Source organism: Pseudophryne corroboree, chromosome 6 (assembly GCF_028390025.1).
Source record: "Pseudophryne corroboree isolate aPseCor3 chromosome 6, aPseCor3.hap2, whole genome shotgun sequence".
Lineage (NCBI taxonomy): Eukaryota > Metazoa > Chordata > Amphibia > Anura > Myobatrachidae > Pseudophryne > Pseudophryne corroboree.
The window spans coordinates 96363810-96385372 of NC_086449.1; the positions used below are offsets into that span (position 1 = coordinate 96363810).

General features: G+C 42.4%; 1 pseudogene; it reads left to right on the top strand.

Moving 5' to 3' along the window:
- Positions 1-16182: 16182 nt before the first annotated feature.
- On the top strand, positions 16183-16300 carry LOC134938916 (5S ribosomal RNA; annotated as a pseudogene).
- Positions 16301-21563: the final 5263 nt, after the last annotated feature.

Genomic DNA, 21563 nt, shown 5'->3' on the forward strand with positions numbered 1-21563 from the left:
AAAACTGCCTATATCAGAAAGTGGTAGGTAACAGGTTGTTGGTTTTGGTCTCCTTCCATTGGTACAGGAGAGGGAGGTCTCTCATTCCTTGTGTGTTATTGGTCAGTTCATATGCAAACAATGTCCAGTTTGAAGATGCAGTTATAGGGGTTATCCACTGGTTTTTGCTGCACACATGCTGTCTTCAGGAAGTTCTTTGTTCTAATAAGAGTGACTTTAGATTTCATACATTTAATCATAACTAATCGTTGCAATGTGTTACAATCTACCCATAGCTATCAAATTAATACACACATTCTCCTGATCATTTGACACTAAGCATGATATATTTAACTTGTTCTGTTCCAATAATACACATATATCTGATGATACACTCTATTATATACATACATTATAATGTCTGGTGCTTGACATGTTTTGTTTATGTGTAATTTATGTGTTGTATGAAATATGTGTTGAATATATCTTTGTGACTTGTCTGTGTGAATGCGTATGCTACCGTATATCCTGTGCACGCTGCGTGTATGTGCACGGACAGAGACCTCTCTGTTTGGAGTTTGTATTTGTGTGTATGTAATATTTTTTACTTCGACACCTCAGACCAGAGAATTGTGTTTCTCATGGTCTGAGAGTCCTTCAGGTGCATTTTGGCAAACTACAGGTGGGCTGCCATGTGCTTTTTTTTTACTAAGGAGTGGCTTCCGTCTAGCCACTCTGCCATACAGGCATGATTGGTGGATTACTGCAAAGATGGTTGTCCTTCTGGAAGGTTCTCCTCTCTCCACAGAGGAATGCTGTAGCTCTGACAGAGTAACCATTGGGTTCTTGGTCACCTCCCTGACTATGGCCCTTCTACCCCAATCGCTCAGTTTAGACGGCTGGCCAGCTCTAGGAAGAGTCCTGGTGGTTCCGAACATCATCCATTTACGGATGAATGAGGCCACTGTGCTCATTGGAACCTTCAAAGCAGCAGATATTTTTCTGTACCCTTCCCCAGATTTGTGCCTCCATACAATCCTGTATCGGAGGTCTACAGACAATTCCTTTGACTTCATGCTTGGTTTGTGCTCAGACATGCACTGTCAGTCAACTGAATTTACCAAAGGTGGACTTCAATTAAGCTGTAGGACCATCTCAAGTATTGTCATTGGAAACAGGATGCACCTGAGCTCAATTTCGAGCTTCATGGCAAAGGCTGTGAATACTTATGTACATGTGATTTCTTAGTTTTTTTATTTTTAATTGATTAGCAAAAATCTCAAAAAATGTTTTTCACATTGTCATTATGGGGTATTGTGTGTAGAATTTTGAGGAAAAAAAAAAGGAGATTTATGGTAGACTTAAATCTCTTTCTGCGAGGTACACTGGATTCCACAGGGAATACATTGGGGTGTAGAGTTGGATCTTGATCCGAGACACCAACAGGCTAAAGCTTTGACTGTTCCCAGGATGCACTGCACCGCCTCCTCTATAGCCCCACCTCCCGGAACTGGAGCTCAGTTTGTTAACCAGTCCAATGAAGTACCAGGTAAAAGAGACAGTAGATGTTAATCACATAGAACCACATTCTCACGACAGGAGAAGGGACTAGCAGCTAATGCCATACACCAAAAGAAGCTAAGTGCGTCAGGGTGGGTGCCCTGTGGTATACAGTGTACCTCGCAGAAAGATTTAACCATGGTAAGTCTACCATAAATCTCCTTTTCTGCAGAGGGGTACACTGGGATTCCACAGGGAATACATCAGGGATGTCCTAAAGCAGTTCCTCATGGGAGGGCATGCACCGTAGCGGGCACAAGAACCCGGCGTCAAAAGGAAGCATCCTGGGAGGCGCAAGTATCAAAGGCATAGAACCTGATGAATGTGTTCACTGATGACCATGTAGCCATCTTGCACAATTGTTCAGCGGATGCGCCACAGCAGGCCGCCCAAGAAAGTCCAACAGACCAAGTAGAATTGGCTTTAATAGCAGCAGGAGCTGGAAAACCAGCCTGCGCATAGGCTTGTCCAATCACCATTCTAATCCACCTGGCCAAAGTTTGCTTATTCGAAGGCCAGCCAAGTGATAATGTCGATATTATCTTATACCATAAAGCTATACCTTTAAACACACTTTTACCATGGAGCCGTTGCGGCCGCTAGACTTAATACACATGCTACGTACTTTGTACGCTATTTGCGTACAGAGTCCCGTACCTTGTCCGGACTTAGCGTACAAACGCCACACTGGGGTTACAAAGTACACAGCGCGCACACACTCTTGATATACTTTAAACCTTATTCGTAATGCAATGCAATGATATTATTACACTCTAAACCTTATGCAGCTAAGCACTGCAATGATGTTACACCTAAATCCTTATACAGCGCTGACGGTACAAAGTACCCGCAGAGCGTACACACCTTATCAATACACTTTTAAAACCTTATACAGTTAGGTAATGTAATATGCTTTAAACCCTAGCAGGGAAAAGAGGACACAACACCGATGTGTAGTTAAACACTGGGCTCCGACACCTCAGCATATATATCTGGAAGGGGGTAACAATACAATTTATACACTACAATATACAACAGAGTAAATGGATACAGTCAATGTACATACGTGAGAATATTTGCTTGCGCAACCTGGTCCAGTCCTCCGCTAATCAGGTAGATAGCGTTAAGAGTCTTCTGACCGGCCAGGCAGCAACAGGCTTTTTATACATTACTTCCAAAATCAATACAATGGATACTGTAATCCCTTTGTCCATTGGACATTACAGGAGAGGTCATAGGTTGATTTGAAAAGGTGGGCGATGTCTTTCTCAACTGCTCTTGTGGGTGGTCTCCTCTGGATTCCCGCCGCATACATAATATACAGTAAATACAGTTTAAACCTATATTCTACTTCTGCACATAACTATACGCAGGAACATACGATCTTCCTCTAACCAACACCGGAATGTTACCCTTAAAATACCCTACAGCTGGATACTAGACATCACCTTATAACCTTAGTCTGTCCCTTCCGATCATGCAAAGGCGAATCCCTTAGTCCTGGAATCATTTAAACTGTTGATACTTGCTGATGTGGTGCAGGGGGGCTATGTGTACAATGTGCACTATTTGGGTTCAATATGTAATGTTTTGATAACCCTCTATGCGCTCACAAACTCCGCCGTAAATACCCATACCACGCGCAGGACCGCGGGAGCGATCATACGCAAATTGCGGATATGTGCACGCACGGCGGAACAAGTGCACGCGCAGCGGGCATGTGTGTGTTGTTAGTACGTGGTGTATGTACTGGAATATTTTCCGACTTTGACACACGTTTGTGAAAACCAAAAAGTACAAAAAAGGGTATCTGACATCCTGAGGGAGGCAGTACTCTCTACGTAAATAACGAAAGCCCATAGCACATCCAAAGACCACTCTTTGGAGGACATACCAGAAGAGATAAAGGCCGGAACCACAATCTCTTGGTTAAAATGAAAAGATGAAACCACCTTAGGTAGACAACCAGGGTGAGTTTGAAGAACTGACCCGATCACGGTGAAAAATCAGAAAGGGTGGATGACAGGACAAATCGCCTAAGTCCAAAACCCTCCTAGCAGCGGCAATAGCCAGCAAAAACACGACCTTTAGCGTAAGGCATTTAAGGTCCACAGACTCAAGAGGTTCAAATGCAGACTCTTGCAGGGCATTTAAGACAACAGACAGATCACATGGAGCCACAGGAGGGACATAGGGTGGCTGAATCTGTAAAACACCCTGAGTGAAAGTATGAACATCAGGAATAGACACAATTTTTCTCTGAAACCACAATGACAACGCAGATATATGAACCTTGAGGGAGGCCAGACGAAGGCCTAAATCTAGGCATTGTTGCAGAAAGGCCAAAAGTCTGGAAGTTCTGAATAAATAGGCATCATAATTCTTTCCAGCACACCATGTTAAGTAAGAGTTCCAGACCCTGTAAGAAATCCGTGCAGAAGCTGGTTTGCGGGCCTTCAACATAGTTTGAATAACCGCCTCAGAATCTTTTGGCCCTCAGGAGTGAAGCTTCAAGAGCCACGCCGTCAAAGCCTGTCTGACCAGGTCCGGGTAGACACAAGAGCCCTGAACGAGAAGGTCTGGGCACTGAAGAAGTAGAAAAGGACGCTCTATCGATAGACCCTGCAGGTCTGAGAACAAATGCCGTCTGGGCCACTCTGGAGTGACTAGCAGAAGTATTCCTTTTTCCTGCTTGAACTTCCGTAGTACCCGTGGCAGGAGTGACACTGAAAGGAACACATATGGCAGCCAAAAGTTCCATGGAATTGCCAGTGCATCCATGAATGCTGCTTAAGGATCCCTTGTCCTTGATCCGAAGACCGGAACCTTGTGATCGTGTTGAGATGCCATCAGGTCTACATCTGGTAGGCCCCACTTGCCTACTAGGAGTTGAAAGACTTCCAGATAAAGACTCCCCTCTCTGTCATGAATGTCCTGACTACTGAGGAAATCCGCTTCCCAGTTGAGGACTCCGGGAATGAACACTGCCGATATTGCTGGCAGATAGTGTTCTGCTCAACTGAGGATTATTGACACTTCCAGCATTGCCATGTGGCTTCGAGTGCCGCCTTGATGATTTATGTATGAGTAATCAGGAGGAGGAGGGGCTGACTAAAGCAGCTGGCTAAGCCTATATAATCAGTGATTAGTCTCTTTGGAGCTTGCTCTTTGTAAGGGCTTGTATTTTAAAGTGCTGCTTGGATTTGTAAGTGTGAGTTGGTAACAGCAAAAGGTGAGTTCTGACTATTCTCTGTCTATCCATATAGGGATAGTAATATTGTGAGAGAAAGTTAATCTGAATCTGATTGTTTGTATCTATACTGTTTTTTTTTTGTGTTTGTATCTGTACTGGGATTTTTTTTGGAGGGAAAAAAAGTGAGGTGAAAAGCCAGAGGGAGGGGCTTGAATCAGGTGTGAGTAATCAGGAGGAGGAGGGGCTGACTAAAGCAGCTGGCTGAGCCTATATAATCAGTGATTAGACTCTTTGGAGCTTGCTCTTTGTAAGGGCTTGTATTTTAAAGTGCTGCTTGGATTTGTAAGTGTGAGTTGGTAACAGCAGAAGGTGAGTTCTGACTATTCTCTGTCTATCCATATAGGGATAGCAATATTGTGAGAGAAAGTTAATCTGAATCTGATTGTTTGTATCTATACTGGGTTTTTTTGTGTTTGTATCTGTACTGGGATTTTTTTTGGAGGGAAAAAAAGTGAGGTGAAAAGCCAGAGGGAGGGGCTTGAATCAGGTGTGAGTAATCAGGAGGAGGAGGGCTGACTAAAGCAGCTGGCTGAGCCTATATAATCAGTGATTAGACTCTTTGGAGCTTGCTCTTTGTAAGGGCTTGTATTTTAAAGTGCTGCTTGGATTTGTAAGTGTGAGTTGGTAACAGCAGAAGGTGAGTTCTGACTATTCTCTGTCTATCCATATAGGGATAGCAATATTGTGAGAGAAAGTTAATCTGAATCTGATTGTTTGTATCTATACTGGGTTTTTTTGTGTTTGTATCTGTACTGGGATTTTTTTTGGAGGGAAAAAGAAAAAGAAAAAAGTGTGAGGTGAAAAGCCAGAGGGAGGGGGTTGAATCAGGTGTGAGTAATCAGGAGGAGGAGGGGCCAACTAAAGCAGATGGCTGAGCCTATATAATCAGTGATTAGACTCTTTGGAGCTTGCTCTTTGTAAGGGCTTGTATTTTAAAGTGCTGCTTGGATTTGTAAGTGTGAGTTGGTAACAGCAAAAGGTGAGTTCTGACTATTCTCTGTCTATCCATATAGGGATAGTAATATTGTGAGAGAAAGTTAATCTGAATCTGATTGTTTGTATCTATACTGTTTTTTTGTGTTTGTATCTGTACTGGGATTTTTTTTTGGAGGGAAAAAAAAGTGAGGTGAAAAGCCAGAGGGAGGGGGTTGAATCAGGTGTGAGTAATCAGGAGGAGGAGGGGCTGACTAAAGCAGCTGGCTGAGCCTATATAATCAGTGATTAGACTCTTTGGAGCTTACTCTTTGTAAGGGCTTGTATTTTAAAGTGCTGCTTGGATTTGTAAGTGTGAGTTGGTAACAGCAAAAGGTGAGTTCTGACTATTCTCTGTCTATCCATATAGGGATAGTAATATTGTGAGAGAAAGTTAATCTGAATCTGATTGTTTGTATCTATACTGGGGTTTTTTGTGTTTGTATCTGTACTGGGATTTTTTTTTGGAGGGAAAAAAAAGTGAGGTGAAAAGCCAGAGGGAGGGGGTTGAATCAGGTGTGAGTAATCAGGAGGAGGAGGGGCTGACTAAAGCAGCTGGCTGAGCCTATATAATCAGTGATTAGACTCTTTGGAGCTTGCTCTTTGTAAGGGCTTGTATTTTAAAGTGCTGCTTGGATTTGTAAGTGTGAGTTGGTAACAGCAAAAGGTGAGTTCTGACTATTCTCTGTCTATCCATATAGGGATAGCAATATTGTGAGAGAAAGTTAATCTGAATCTGATTGTTTGTATCTATACTGGGGTTTTTTGTGTTTGTATCTGTACTGGGATTTTTTTTGGAGGGAAAAAAAAGTGAGGTGAAAAGCCAGAGGGAGGGGGTTGAATCAGGTGTGAGTAATCAGGAGGAGGAGGGGCTGACTAAAGCAGCTGGCTGAGCCTATATAATCAGTGATTAGACTCTTTGGAGCTTGCTCTTTGTAAGGGCTTGTATTTTAAAGTGCTGCTTGGATTTGTAAGTGTGAGTTGGTAACAGCAAAAGGTGAGTTAGAAAACAGAAAAAGGTGAGTTTTATAATACACAATCAGGAACACACAGTACCATTAAACTTCTGGTGAGGCTGCAAGGGGCTGACCTTGTGAGTGAGTGAGAGGGTCTCTTACTTGGAGTAGCAGAGGGGCCGTGATTGTGCGTGTGTGAGGGGCATTTTTTTTATTTATTTTTTAGCAGGAGCTGGAAGCCGAGTGAAAAGGAGGTGCAGTTAGCAGGAACAACTGCAACTGCTAAGTGGAGTATAGGTGCCGCAGGAGAGAGTACTACGGCTGCATAAAAGTGAAGGACCAAGAACCGCACAAAGATAGATAAGTATAAGCCAGCTTAATTATTGTATAAGTGAGATTGTTTGTCTTCTACTTTTTATTTTTGCTGCTTTTTCTTTGAGAGTAACAGAGAGTTAGACCTTACAAACAATATGGGAGGGGCTGTGATTGGGGACCTCACTCAGTGCATGTCGTGCAAGATGTATGCACACCTGGAGCTACCTGCCCAGTGTGATTACATCTGCACGAAGTGTGTGCGAACGGTTGCCATGGAAGCCCAGGTAACTGATCTAGAGCAAACCGTTACGCGACTGAGGGAGATTCACAATCTCGAGCGAAGTTTAGACAGAACGGTGGAGGAGTTGCGGGAGGGGTCACTGGTAGAAGAGGATGATGATCAGGTAGCCAGCTGGGTCACAGTTAGAAGGAAGAAAAAGAGGGGGAGGTTCGACATCTCCGAACTATCAAACCCGAACAAATTTTCCCGACTGGACAAGGAATTGGAGGATGATAGTGAAGAAATGACGGTGCCGGAGGAGACTGCTCCCTCTAGCATCCAGAGGAGCGGTCCCTCTGGCGCGGTTGGGATAAAAGATAGTGAGGTACCTAGTCAGAAGATTGTGGTAGGGGATTCTATCATCAGGAAGGCAGATAGGGCAATCTGCTACCGGGACCGTGATCGCCGTACAGTCTGTTGTCTCCCGGGTGCTCGGGAACGGCACATCGCGGACCGGGTAGATAGATTGTTGGGAGGGGCTGGGAAAGACCCGGCGGTCTTGGTGCACGTTGGCACCAATGACAAAGTTAGCGGAAGGTGGGATGTCTTTAAGAAAGACTAAAGGGACTTAGGAAAGAAACTGAAGGCAAGGACATCTAAGGTAATATTCTCGGAATTATTACCCGTGCCACGCGCTAGTCCAGGGAGGCAGAGGGAGATTAGGGAGGTAAATGTGTGGCTTAGGGATTGGTGCAGGAAAGAGGGGTTTGTGTTCCTGGAACACTGGGCAGACTTCTCAGTCAGGCGCCATCTCTTTTGTCGTGATGGATTGCACCTGACTGAGGAGGGGGCAGCGGTGCTGGGGGGAGATTTGGTTAGAAGGTTGGAGGAGATTTTAAACTAGGAGCCTGGGGGGAGGGTTTAGCTAGAAACTATGGGTCATGCAGTGAGAATAGTGGAGATGGCGGTAGTAAACGAAATGGGGGAGAAGTTGGGGGGAGGGTAAGAGCAGGCGGTAAGGTTACTAACATGGGTACTAAAAGAGATTTTACCAAAGCACTAACCAATGACGATTACAGTTCATCATTGTTACATAAGGTGAAAGATGTCCCTAACGCAAGGGAAAATACTTATCTTAGTTGTATGTACGTAAACGCCAGATGCATTACTGGTCAAAAGGGTGAACTAGAAATACTTGCAGCAAGCAAACAGTATGATATTATAGGCATTACTTTAACTTGGTGGGACGAATCTCATGATTGGACAGTCGATCTAGAGGGCTATACACTGTTTAGGAGAGACAGACTAAATAAAAAGGGTGGAGGGGTGTGTCTTTACGTAAAGCCGTTTTTAAAACCTGATATAACGGGAAGATATTCAGGAGGGGACTGTAGACACTGTCGAGACATTATGGGTAGAAATTGCAAGAGGGGAAAAAGGAATAAAAAAGTTAGTATTAGGTGTATGCTATAGGCCGCCTGGTATCAACACATCTGATGAGGAATTGTTACTAAAGCAAATTGAAAGAGCAGCAGGAGTAGGAGACATAGTAGTGATGGGAGATTTAAACTATCCAGAGATAAACTGGAAAAACGATTTATGTGATACTGCAAGGGGCAATATGTTTTTAAACACACTTAATGATAACTACTTAGTTCAACTAATTGAGGAACCAACTAGGTACAATGCAATCTTAGACCTGGTATTAACAAACAATGGGGATTTGGTATCAGGTATTATAGTAGGGGAACCCATAGGAAACAGCGACCACAATATGGTCACATTCAATATCAGTTTCCATAAACCGCCCTATACTGGCTCAACTAGGACTCTAAACTTTAGCAAAGCAAATTTTGAAAAGATGAGGGTATTTTTCAGGGATATTGAATGGGAAGGTTTGTTTTTAGGAGAGAATACTACGGAGAAATTGGAGGTACTTAAATTCCTGCTAGCTAAAAATACACTCAAATTTATTCCTACAAGCAGCAAAAAAAGGAATAAAAATCGTAAACCGATGTGGCTTAACAAAAAGATTAAGGAACTTATGGGCAAGAAAAGGCGAGCATTTAAAAAATACAAATTTGACGGGGAAGCAGAGTCATTTCAGCACTATAAGGAATGTAACAAAATTTGCAAAAAGGAAATAAGAGCGGCTAAAGTAGAAACTGATAAACTAGTAGCAAAGGAAAGCAAAGCGAATCCCAAAAAATTATTTAAATACATTAATAGCAAGAGATTAAAGAAGGAGAGTATAGGCTCTTTAAAAGACAAGTTGGGAGTCTTAAGCAAAAATGATAATGACATAGCGGACACACTAAATGATTTTTTTTCAACAGTATTTACTAGAGAGGACCCAATTCAGGGACTAACATATAATCTCAATAATGAGAATATCCCACTGATAGGTACTTATTTAAGCGAGGAAGTAGTCTGTGACCGATTAAAACATTTAAAGATTAATAAGTCACCAGGTCCCGATGGTATTCACCCAAGGGTTCTAATGGAGCTTCATTCTGAACTTGCAAAACCGCTATTTTTGATCTTTAAGGATTCAGTAATATCAGGTATGGTTTCCAAAGACTGGCGTATAGCGGAAGTAGTGCCTATATTCAAAAAGGGAAGTAAAGCTGAACCAGGTAATTATAGACCAGTTAGTCTTACATCTATAGTGGGGAAAGTATTGGAAGGTATTCTAAGAGATAGTATTCAGAAGTTCCTTGAAGTCAATAAGGTCATTAAAAGGAATCAACATGGGTTTATGAAGGACAGATCCTGTCAAACCAACTTACTTGGCTTTTCTGAAACAGTAAGCGCAAACCTAGATCAGGGTAAAGAGGTGGATGTAATCTTTTTAGATTTTGCCAAAGCGTTCAATACTGTACCACACATGAGACTTATCTACAAGCTACAAGAATCAGGGCTAGGAAGCACAATATGCACTTGGGTCAAAAACTGGTTAGATAATAGGGAGCAGCGCGTTGTGGTTAATGGATCTTTTTCAACTTGGACTGAAGTGCTAAGTGGTGTACCGCAAGGCTCAGTATTAGGACCGCTATTGTTCAATATTTTCATTAACAACCTAACAGAAGGTCTAGAGAGCATGGTGTCAATTTTTGCAGATGATACCAAATTGTGTAAGGCTATAAATACAGAGGAGGATGCCGAGTCTCTTCAGAACGACTTAGTTAAATTAGAAGCATGGGCAGCTAAATGGAGAATGCGCTTCAACACAGACAAGTGTAAGGTAATGCACTGTGGTAACAAGAACATAAATTACACCTACCTACTAAATGGGGTAAAATTAGGGGATTCTGTACTGGAAAAGGACTTAGGTGTCCTCATAGATTGCAAACTAAGCAGTAGTACCCAAAGTAGGACTGCAGCAAAGAAGGCTAATAAGATATTAGCATGCATAAAACGGGGGAATTGATGCTAGGGACAAGAGTATTATACTCCCGTTATATAAATCACTTGTGAGGCCACACCTTGAATACTGTTTACAATTCTGGGCACCTTACTACAAAAAGGATATCCTGGAGCTAGAAAAGGTTCAAAGGCGGGCGACCAAACTAATTAAGGGTATGGAGACGCTGGAATATGAGGAAAGGCTTGCAAGACTAGGCATGTTTACACTGGAAAAGAGGAGATTAAGAGGGGACATGATCAACATTTACAAATATATAAGGGGACAATATACAGATCTTGCGCAGGACCTGTTTTTGGTTAGATCAACACAGAGAACTCGTGGACACTCGCTCAGGTTAGAGGAGAGGAAATTCCACACAATACGGCGTAAAGGCTTTTTTACGGTAAGGACGATACGTGTTTTGAATTCCCTGCCTGAGGGAGTTGTAATGGCCAACTCAGTCAACACCTTTAAGAATGGGTTAGATAAATTCCTAATGGATAAGGATATCCAGGGTTACGGGGCAAAGTCACGCACTATGGTTATTATAAAAAAGAGGGGTTAATCGGAACGGCAGTCAGCAACTTCAGTCAAAATTTTATACAAAATAATCGTGCATAGGAGACCACAGATAGGTTGAACCCGATGGACAATTGTCTTTTTTCAACCTTAGATACTATGTTACTATGTTACTATGTACGCCACCGTGTTTGCATTGTCTGATTGTACTTGAACAGGCTTGTTCTGTACCAGAGGCAGGGCAAGCGTTAACACATTGAACACTGCCCGCAATTCCAGAATGTTTATCGGGAAGAGTGATTCCTCCCTGGTCCACCGACCCTGGAGAGAATGTTGCTCCAATACCGCACCACAACCCCGCAGACTGGCATCCATTGTCAGGAGGACCCACTTGGAGATCCAGAAAGGATGGCCCTGCTCAACTGTTGGTCCTGTAGCCACCAGCTCAGTGACAGACGAACCTCTGGAGTCAAGGAGATCATTTGAGACCTGATCCGATAGGGCTGGCCATCCCACTTGGAAAGGATTAACCTCTGCAGAGGGCGGGAATGAACTGGAGCGTACTCTACCATGTCAAAAGCCGACACCATGAGGCCTAGTACTTGCATCGCCACTCTTGGGCGAGAGAAGAAGTATCTGATCCTGTCCTGAAGTTTCAGGACTTTCTCCGGAGAGAGAAACAATCTCTGGCTGTGTCTGTCCAGTAGTGTCCCTAGATGCACCATGCTCCGACCAGTGAGGACTTTTTCCAGTTGATGAGCCCCCGTGGACCTGTAGGAATTGGACCGTCAGTTTCAGATGACCGCAGAGAACCTCTTGGGAGTTCGCCAGGATCAACAAGTCTTCCAGATGCGGCAGGATCCTGATTCCCTGACGGCGGAGAAGGGCCGTCATTACGGCCATGACCTTGGTGAATATCCGAGGGGCCGTGGTCAATCCAAAAGGCAAGGCCCGAAACTGATAATGTAGGTTGCCAATAGCAAACCGCAGATATTGCTGATGTGACATGGGAATAGGTATGTGCAGGTAAGCATCCTGTATGTCCAGGGATACCATATAGTCTTCGGGTTCCATGGCCAGCACAATGGAGTGCAGAGTTTCCATACAGAATTTGGACACTCTCACAAATTTGTTCAATGATTTGAGGTTGAGTATAGGCTGGAAGGACCCATTTGGCTTCGGAACTAGAAACAGGGTCGAATAGTATCCTCTGCCTTTCTGGGACAGATGTACCGGCACTACCAGTCCTGTGACCAGGAGGGATTGTACAACCAAGTGTAGAGCTTGCGCTTTCAATGGATCTGAAGGCATAACCGTTGAACAGAACTGGCGAGGGGGACGTCCCTTGAAAGAGATTGCATACCCATGAGAGACAACTTCCCACACCCAGGCATCTGGAGTGGTCTTTAAACATGCCTTGGCGAACTGTAGAAGTCGGCCTCCCACCCTGGGGTTCCCTAGGGGGAGGCCCGCCCCGTCATGCAGCAGGCTTGCCTTGTTTGGATGCAGGCTGACGGGTAGCCCAGGATTTTTTAGGTATGGGCTTAGTGGTTTTGGAAGCACGAGTCTGTCTAGGGAGCGCCTGATTTTTTGCTTTCCCTGGAGGGCAAAAGGAACGAAAAGTGGTACTCTTAGCCTTCAGAGCGAGGGGGTCGTCTCTTGAAAGAGATTGCGTTCCCATGAGAGACAACTTCCCGCACCCAGGCATCCGAAGTGGTCTTTAACCATGCCTGGGCGAACTGTAGAAGTCGGCCTCCCACCCTGGGGTCCCCCAGGGGGAGGCCCGCCCCGTCAAGCAGCAGGCTTGTCTTGTTTGGACGCAGGCTGATGGGTAGCCCTGGATTGTTTCGATTTGGGCTTAGCGTTTTTGGAAGCACGAGCCTGTCTAGGATACACCTGACCTTATGCTTTCCCTGGAGGTTGAAAGTAATGAAAAGTGGTACTCTTAGCCTTCGGAGCAGAAGGATTAGTACTTGGTAGAAATGCAGTCTTAGCAGTCGCTAAGTCAGTCACAAATCTTGTTCAGATCCTCCCCAAATAGGATGTCTCCCTTAATAGGGAGCACCTCCCAGGTCTTCTTGGAATCCAGGTCCACCTTCCAGGACCTTAACCACAGAATTCGGCGAGCCAGGATAGACATAGTAGATGCTTTGGCCGCCATAACACCTGCCTCAGAGGCCAACTCCTAAATATAGTGGGAGGCTGTGGTAATATAAGACAGATATTGTCTGGCAGTGTCAGAAAAATTCTGAGGCAGCTCATCCTCAATTGCCTGAACCCATGCTTTAATTCCTTTCGCAGCCCAGAAGGCTGCCATAGTGGGTCTATGTACAGCACCAGTAAGAGAGTAAATAGACTTCAGGCAACCCTCCACACGCTTATCTGTCGGTTCCTTCAGTGAGGTGACAGTGGTGACAGGCAGAGTAGATGGCACCACAAGACGAGCGACATGAGAGTTCACCGGCGGTTGAGTTTCCCACTTGTTACTCAACTCGGCAGGGATAGGATAATGAGCTAGCATCTTTTTAAACAGCGAAAATTTCTTTCTTGGAGATGACCAGGATTTCTGACGTATGTCAATTAAATGGTCAGAATGTGGTAAGACTACTTTAGTAACCTTCTGACGTTTGAATTTATCAGGTTTCTTAGTAGTGGGCTCAATCTCATCATCTATTTGGAGAATCAGCTTAATAGCCTTTACTAGGTCAGGAACATCAACTTGGGTTGTAGATTCCTCATCAGAAGCAACTGTATAAGTGTCTGACAGGTCAGTAAATTCCCCATCCTCTCTTTCGACGGGGTAGATTCCGCACCAGGTAATGATAAACACACACTTACCAGATTGTCATTTTTTCTAAATTCTGGATCTTTTTATTACCTCTATTAGCATATACAGGTTGAGTATCCCTTATCCAAAATGCTTGGGACCAGAGGTATTTTGGATATCGGATTTTTCCGTATTTTGGAATAATTAGATACCATAATGAGCTATCATGGTGATGGGACCTAAATCTAAGCACAGAATGCATTTATGTTACATATACACCTTATACACACAGCGTAAAGGTAATTTTAGCCAACATTTTTTATAACTTTGCGCATTAAACAAAGTGTGTCTACATTCACACAATTCATTTATGTTTCATATACACCTTATATACACAGCCTGAAGGTAATTTAATACAATATTATTAATAACTTTGTGTATTAAACAAAGTTTGTGTACATTGAGCCATCAAAAAACAAAGATTTCACTATCTCACTCTCACTCAAAAAAGTCTGTATTTCGGAATATTACGTATTTCGGAATATTTGGATATGGGATACTCAACCTGTAATTTCTTTATATCTTTCTTGATTGCAGATTTCATCACCTTTACGTGCTTCTCTAATAGGCTCACTTTTGTCAATTGACTCACTATGTCATCATTCACTCCACTTTCACTTTTTTCACTTCTTCATTTTATACTGTCAACTGGCAGTATCATCTTTGGTATAGTTTCAATTTTTTCCATCACTTTTTCTTTTCTCTCTCTTTTTTTTATGTTCAAGGTCGTATACCTTAAATTTTAGTTTTATTTATATTTTATTTTTCAACCATGGGATCTCTATTCCAACATACTTTTCTACACTATTTAGTAAATAGTAAATATTACAAACAATCTTGTTTTGGTAGGGATATGTCTATTATATATGTCTTACAGGATGCTACTTCAATGCAGTGTATTTCTAACACTGCATCTATTTGTAACAAATGAAGGAATACATTAGACCTAATGTAACTATTCAACCCATTAAGATATTACAATATTTTTGCACATCAACTAATCTAATAATTCCATTGGATTTTATGCGGTCTAACTAGTATATGTAGTTTTTCTTATTATTATGTTAACATCCATATATTTGTATATATCAATATTAATTCATAATAATATTATCTAATTGGTTACTCATTAATGTGATTCACATAACCATATCATAGCATTAGCAATTATATTTATCCGCATAATGCTTCTGTTATTTGTTTGCGGCTGCTTAGCAACCGGACAAACATTGTGGTACTACTTTGCAATTGGCATGTTTAATTGGTGGGTGCATTGTAACTATACAAAGCTCCAGCACCGCCTATCCATTATCTGATTTCAATGGGTGGGTACTTTTCTGCCACGTGAATCTCTAGCATCACCTATTTACCATTTGATTTGTACACGTCACTGGACATAGCGTGTGAGAACTTGATAGTGATCAAGCCCCGGCGTGGGTGAAACCGGTCTTCCATTCACTTACTGCACCTGACTCTGGACTCACGGCGCTTGATCTCACACTGGAAGGTTCACTACTAGCAAAGACCTCCCCGGTGAGATTACTGCCTTGGCCAGTGATTCAACTGACCAGGTATCGGCGGGATTATATACACGGTATCTTTACATCCCTATCATTAGGGGGACTGTTAATACTATATTTCTGAGATCCTTGCTATTTAGGATATATGGTACAGGAATGCACTCATATTATCTATATTTAGGATCCATTTAGTTTTCATCACTTTTTCACAAGGTTAAGCCTTATCTTTTTAAAACTTGGTTGGCATTGTTCTACTTGTTTCTTGCTACTTGTTCTCAATTTTGAATTAGATCACTGCACTCACACACCCAGTAAGATTTTGATAATTATTCCCAAGACATTTATGTGTACATTAGTACATACAGGTGTTTACTACCTATATTGTCTGAACTTATCTAGCAACCTATGCACAGTCTGTCATCTCATAAGATATTTCTTTGTTATATATACTCCTTATCTGGAATTATATATATTGTCACATATAATCTCTTCTTTCTCCTATTCTTGGACTCTCACCAGTGATTCGGAGGCTTTTGTTACCTCTGCCTAACATTGACAGCAGATCCATATTTTGTTTCTTCCTACCTTTTCCCATTAAATTCTTTTTCTGAATGATCTTTCATCAGTGATCCAAGGAGCATTTGCATTTTCAACTTTCTACTATCATACCACACTGTATACACCCAATGCCGTCTGATCTTGGTAGCTAAACAGTGTTGGGCTTGGTCAGTACCCTATAGGAGACCACCTGGGAATACCAAGTGTAGTAGAATTACTTGTCCACCCTGAAAACTCCATGCCTAACACTGACAGCAGAATCATTCATTATGCTTCACTTGTACTGATTTTCATTGTTAGCCATTTGGTCTCAGTTATTACATCTGGCATTAGTTCACTGTGTTCATCTAACTTTATGTTTCTCATGTTAGTCCATGTTACTGACAAGTTTGGTCTAATTTTTTCACTAATCTATAGGTGCAGTGGCTTTGGTCTCTATATATTTTTATAGCTTTTTGCCCTTTATATACAGTATAAATAGGGTGTTATCTATATACCAAAGCCTTTTAGATTTACATGTTTGTTTGTCCCATATTTTGGATACCCTGGATTTGTTAATGATATCTATTAAAAGTATGTTTTATAATTTCTACCATATTCCTAGCATTGTAATGTTTCTCGAGTGCACTCACAAAGAGTCTTGCTTCTTCTCTACTTGTGTTCAATATTCCCCATCCTCATTGGAAGAATTATCTGAATTATTAGTGGATTGTGAGGAAGAAATGGCCCGCTTAGATGACCCCTTGGCCCATGAGGGGCGTGGGGTAGACTTTTGTCTAACCAAAGATTTATTTAATTGTTGTAACTGGGTAGACAGAGTGTCCGCCCAGGGCAGATTAACTACAGGGACAATATGTGGCTGTAATGGCACAGGAGGTCCCACAGGGGGTGCAAGACATGTCACAAGTGTACTCAGCATACTTGAGAACGCTGCCCAAGGTGGGTCCTGATTAGCCACAGGTGCTGCGGGTTGACTAGGAGGTGTATGGCACCGAGTGGCTGAACAATCAGTTAAAACTTCCCCTTCAGGTAAATCCTTGGTGCCAGCACTGCATGATGCAGAAGCGTCCGAGGATTTTCCGCCCTGTGTGGCAGACATTATAGGGAATGTAGCCATAAAGCGTAACAGTACAATATAGCCACACAAACACAAAACCAGAAAATAACCCCCTGTGTTATGTGACAGAAAATACAGGACACAAACAGAGGATTTAAGCGGTATGAGGTGACTGAAATACACAGTAAGAAATACCAAACCGTATATACTGTGTAGCAGTATATATATATATATATATAAAGACCCTGATGCACCTTTCCCCGAGGGTACAAAATATAGTGATAGCAAGTAGTGTGATACACAAGAATGAAACCACACAGCAGCTACAGGCACACTCAGTCACAGGTACAATGCAGAAGTTATTAGATATAAACAATAAAACTGCACTGGACTAGTAAAACTACATATAGATATGTATGTATACAGATATAACAATGCACAGTTAGATACTGGATGTATATCACAGAATACTTGTACTAAACATTCAGATAGTAGCACACTTGTTCTTAACTAGCACTGTCTAAAATTACATGTAGAATACTTAATGCCTGTAAAAGCACAGTGCTGATGAGGCAGGTGGCTTTACAGAGTAGACAGAGCCCTGCAGTCCCGGAGATCAGCCCAGCTAGTAGTGAAGATGGCGCCAAAATCTTTGTCAGGGAGTGAGGGAGAGAGAAATGCAGCTCCAGGGCAGGAACACCAGCAGTAGATGGCACCCAGAGCTAGGGGAGGGGCTACAGGTCAGCGCCTTATCCCCTGTGCTGGGCTTCATCACTGGGTACTATAGAGCCTATATCAAATGGATTTCAGTAATTCCGACCTGTGCTCCCTGCCCTGGTGTAGATAGTGGGGTCCCTGTGCAGTACAGTGCCATGCCAGCGGCGCGTTCTATCTCCTGGGACTGCGACCGGACTGCGATTAACCGGCGGGTCCCACCTGCAGAACCCTCTTACCTCCTCCCTGATGTGCAGCCACGTGATCCTGGAGGACATGAGCGGTGGTGTGCCTGATGACTGGTGCGCCTCCACTGCAAGTACCTGGGAACCCGGCCGTGCGGGAGTATGCAGCGCTGCTGGGGAGGTGATAGAGCTGCAGCACAGAATGTCAAAATGACATAAACAGTGCTGCGGCCCTTGAAGTCTTCTTAAAAAGCTCTTTTCAGGGCTGCCAAGCGCAGCCCCCCTGTTAGTGTCCTGCTCTGCAGGCACCAACTTACAAACTGAGATACAGTGCATGGAGGCGGGACTATAGAGGAGGCGGTGCAGTGCATACTGGGAACAGTCAAAGCTTTAGCCTGTTGGTGCCTCGGATCAAGATCCAACTCGATGTATTCCCTGTGGAATCCCAGTGTACCCCGCTGCAGAAAATGAATTAGGCTGTAACATAAAATGTGGAAAAAGTGAAGTGCTGTGAATACTTTACAGATTCACAGTATTTAGGAGATGGGACAGTATTTACCAGATTATTATATAGATCCAAATGGAACACCAAATGTGTGCACCAATGTCCACACCTAATGCGTGAACAAGTGTGCACACTCCCCAGCGCTGATATAGATCAAGAAATGGAAGTTAAATGATGGTGCAGGCTGCTGCCCCAATTATAAGGATAATTGTATTCCTTATATTAAACAGACACCAATTAATCTGCATAGGAGAAACCCCTTTGCAAATAAAGAGGGGCGCTGACTGCACCAATCAATGGAGACCACACAATTATATCAATCATAAAATTACATAGAATTTATTTAAAAAAAACTTAATTTTCTCATACATGTGCTGCAGCACACACAAATGTATACAATCAAACAACCATGATTAATTATGCATCAAACCATATAATACTCAGGTTAAAACACCATGGCTACTATAACAGCAGCAATCAATCAATTGACATTCAATTAGTAGATGTTTCAATTAATGTCCACTGAGTCGTGAAATGTGAGGTATGGGCTGATCTTCAAACACTATGTGTTCAAGTGTTCCCAAAAGAAGCATAGAATTGTGTGTACACACTGATTAATATATTGAATTATAGCTATAATTGTTATATCACCTCCAACTGGTTTCAAACTGTATGTTGATCCATGATTCTACTCCCTCTGCTGGTACTCATTCCGTTCAATTGCAGACTGGCTGGAGTAAATCTTTTTGCAGACAGCTACAGTGCTCCGGCTCCCTCTGCTGGTGGTTAGCCGTAATAGCGGGTGCACTGATAATTTTGCCGTGGATCTTAGGCTGGATTCCAAATGATGAATGGAGGTGATACAACCTGACACAGTCCACTCGAAAACGCGTTTCTCCGCCTTCTAGCTCCTCAGCGGCTTCCTCAGTTCGAATGACTGTCTTCAGTGGGTCCCGTTTATATAAGCCTGGTGATTTGTAATTCCCGCGCCGATTTGCGCATGCGCACTTGATCGTGCGTTCCAAGCCTCACTTTCAGTCCCATCCTTTTATAGACTGTAGCAGCCATTTTAATAGCCCATTCCAGACCTCATTATCAACTCAGGAAATCATAGGGAAATATCATTAGAAACCAAGCCTCCTTTTGAATCCCGGTGGCCATCTTTGATTTCAATATATCACTTTAATGCATATATTCCCTATTTCGTTTTCACATGGCTGCTATAAATATAAATTATATCACAGTAATAATATGCATATTGATTTACCCCATGTATTTATTCATCCAACACTTATATTGTACACATGTGTACACATTATCCATAATACACATTGGTTATATATATCCATGTGTACAACACATAAATCCATGGGGAAAATCCAATCACCCCAAAGATTAAAATCAAGAAATAAAATAGCTAATAGTTACCCGCTTTAAATACTAATGTTGCATATGTATTTAAAAACATACGAACCCACCTAATAATATTACATGTCCGTGTGTTCATATAGCTCCATTGTATATGGGGGATATCTGATCTCTATTCATTTGTATTCATAGTCACCCCTATATGACCTCAGACATGCACAAGTATAAAAGTAGTCTCCACCTCCATTTCTCAATACCACAAAGAAGTATCTACCCATCCAATTTAATTACATATTTATTATTATATTTTATTGAGTTCCACCGAATCATTGAGTCCCTGCGGGATCAAGGTTTTAAGATTAAAAATCCAGAAGGCCTCTTTCTTACATAACCGTCTAAATCTGTCTCCTCCTCTATTTGTCACCGCCACCTGTTCTATTGCCATAATCCTAATATTTTCACTCTTACCTTCCCCACATCCTATAATATGACGATATAAATGAGTATTTCCTATTTTTTTATCTATTTGACGTTTATGCTCCATAAATCTTATGTGGAGCGCCCGAGTGGTGCGTCCCACATATTGTAGTCCACATATGCATTGTAAAAATCTCCATTGATTGGTGCAGTCAGCGCCCCTCTTTATTTGCAAAGGGGTTTCTCCTATGCAGATTAATTGGTGTCTATTATATAGATCAGGCCCGGCTAACCTACGGCTCTCCAGCTGTTGTGAAACTACACATTCCAGCATGCCCTGCCAGAGTTTTCGCATTCCCTAATAGCAAAAGTGGCAAGGCATGTTGGGACTTGTAGTTTCAAAACAGCTGAAGAGCCATACGTTGGCCAGGCCTGATATAGATTATTTTTGTTATTATTTTTTATTTATATAATTAATCTCCAAGTTCCACATTAGCTTGCAATCTACCTTGCTTAACACACAAACAAATCAGTATGCTTTTTTATGGACTACTGGAGGAAACCGTGACACCCAGAGCAAACACAAGTAATAATAGAGAGTACTTGCACACAGATTGCTTTTGCTAAACAGCAGAACAGGGAATTCTCAGTGTCAGGTTAGAAGACTGCAAGGTATCTATGTATAAATCAGTATTTTACAGTGCCAGAATGTCAGGCATATAATTCATAGTCCATAACTCCATGCTACTCATGTTCCTCTTATATATTATAGGTTTTACAGTTTAGAGCCTCTATGTTAGAGGTTATAAAACTTACAAACAAAAATCATAACGTCACTCAAGTGAATGCGTCATTCAGGTATAATATAATCGCTCTGATATGAAGAATGTAAAAACAAAAATGATTTTGCCACTAAACCTAAAATGCAAGGTGCTTTACATAAAACAAAGGTAATAAATACATACTTGCCTACTCTCCCGGAATGGCCAGGAGGCTCCTAAAAATCGGGTGACCCTCCCGGCCCCCCCGTAAAAGCAGGCAAGTCTTCCGATTTCCGTGCTCCTCCAGCCCGGACTGCCCACTTAGTGAATAAAGTGGGTAGTCTGGGCAGTCGATAATGCGATTCTTGTTGAATCGTGTCATCATAGCCCCGCCCCCCACAGTATAATGACGATGAAGCATTATACAGCAGGGGCATGGCTTAAATGATGCGATGCATCAGCCATGCCCCC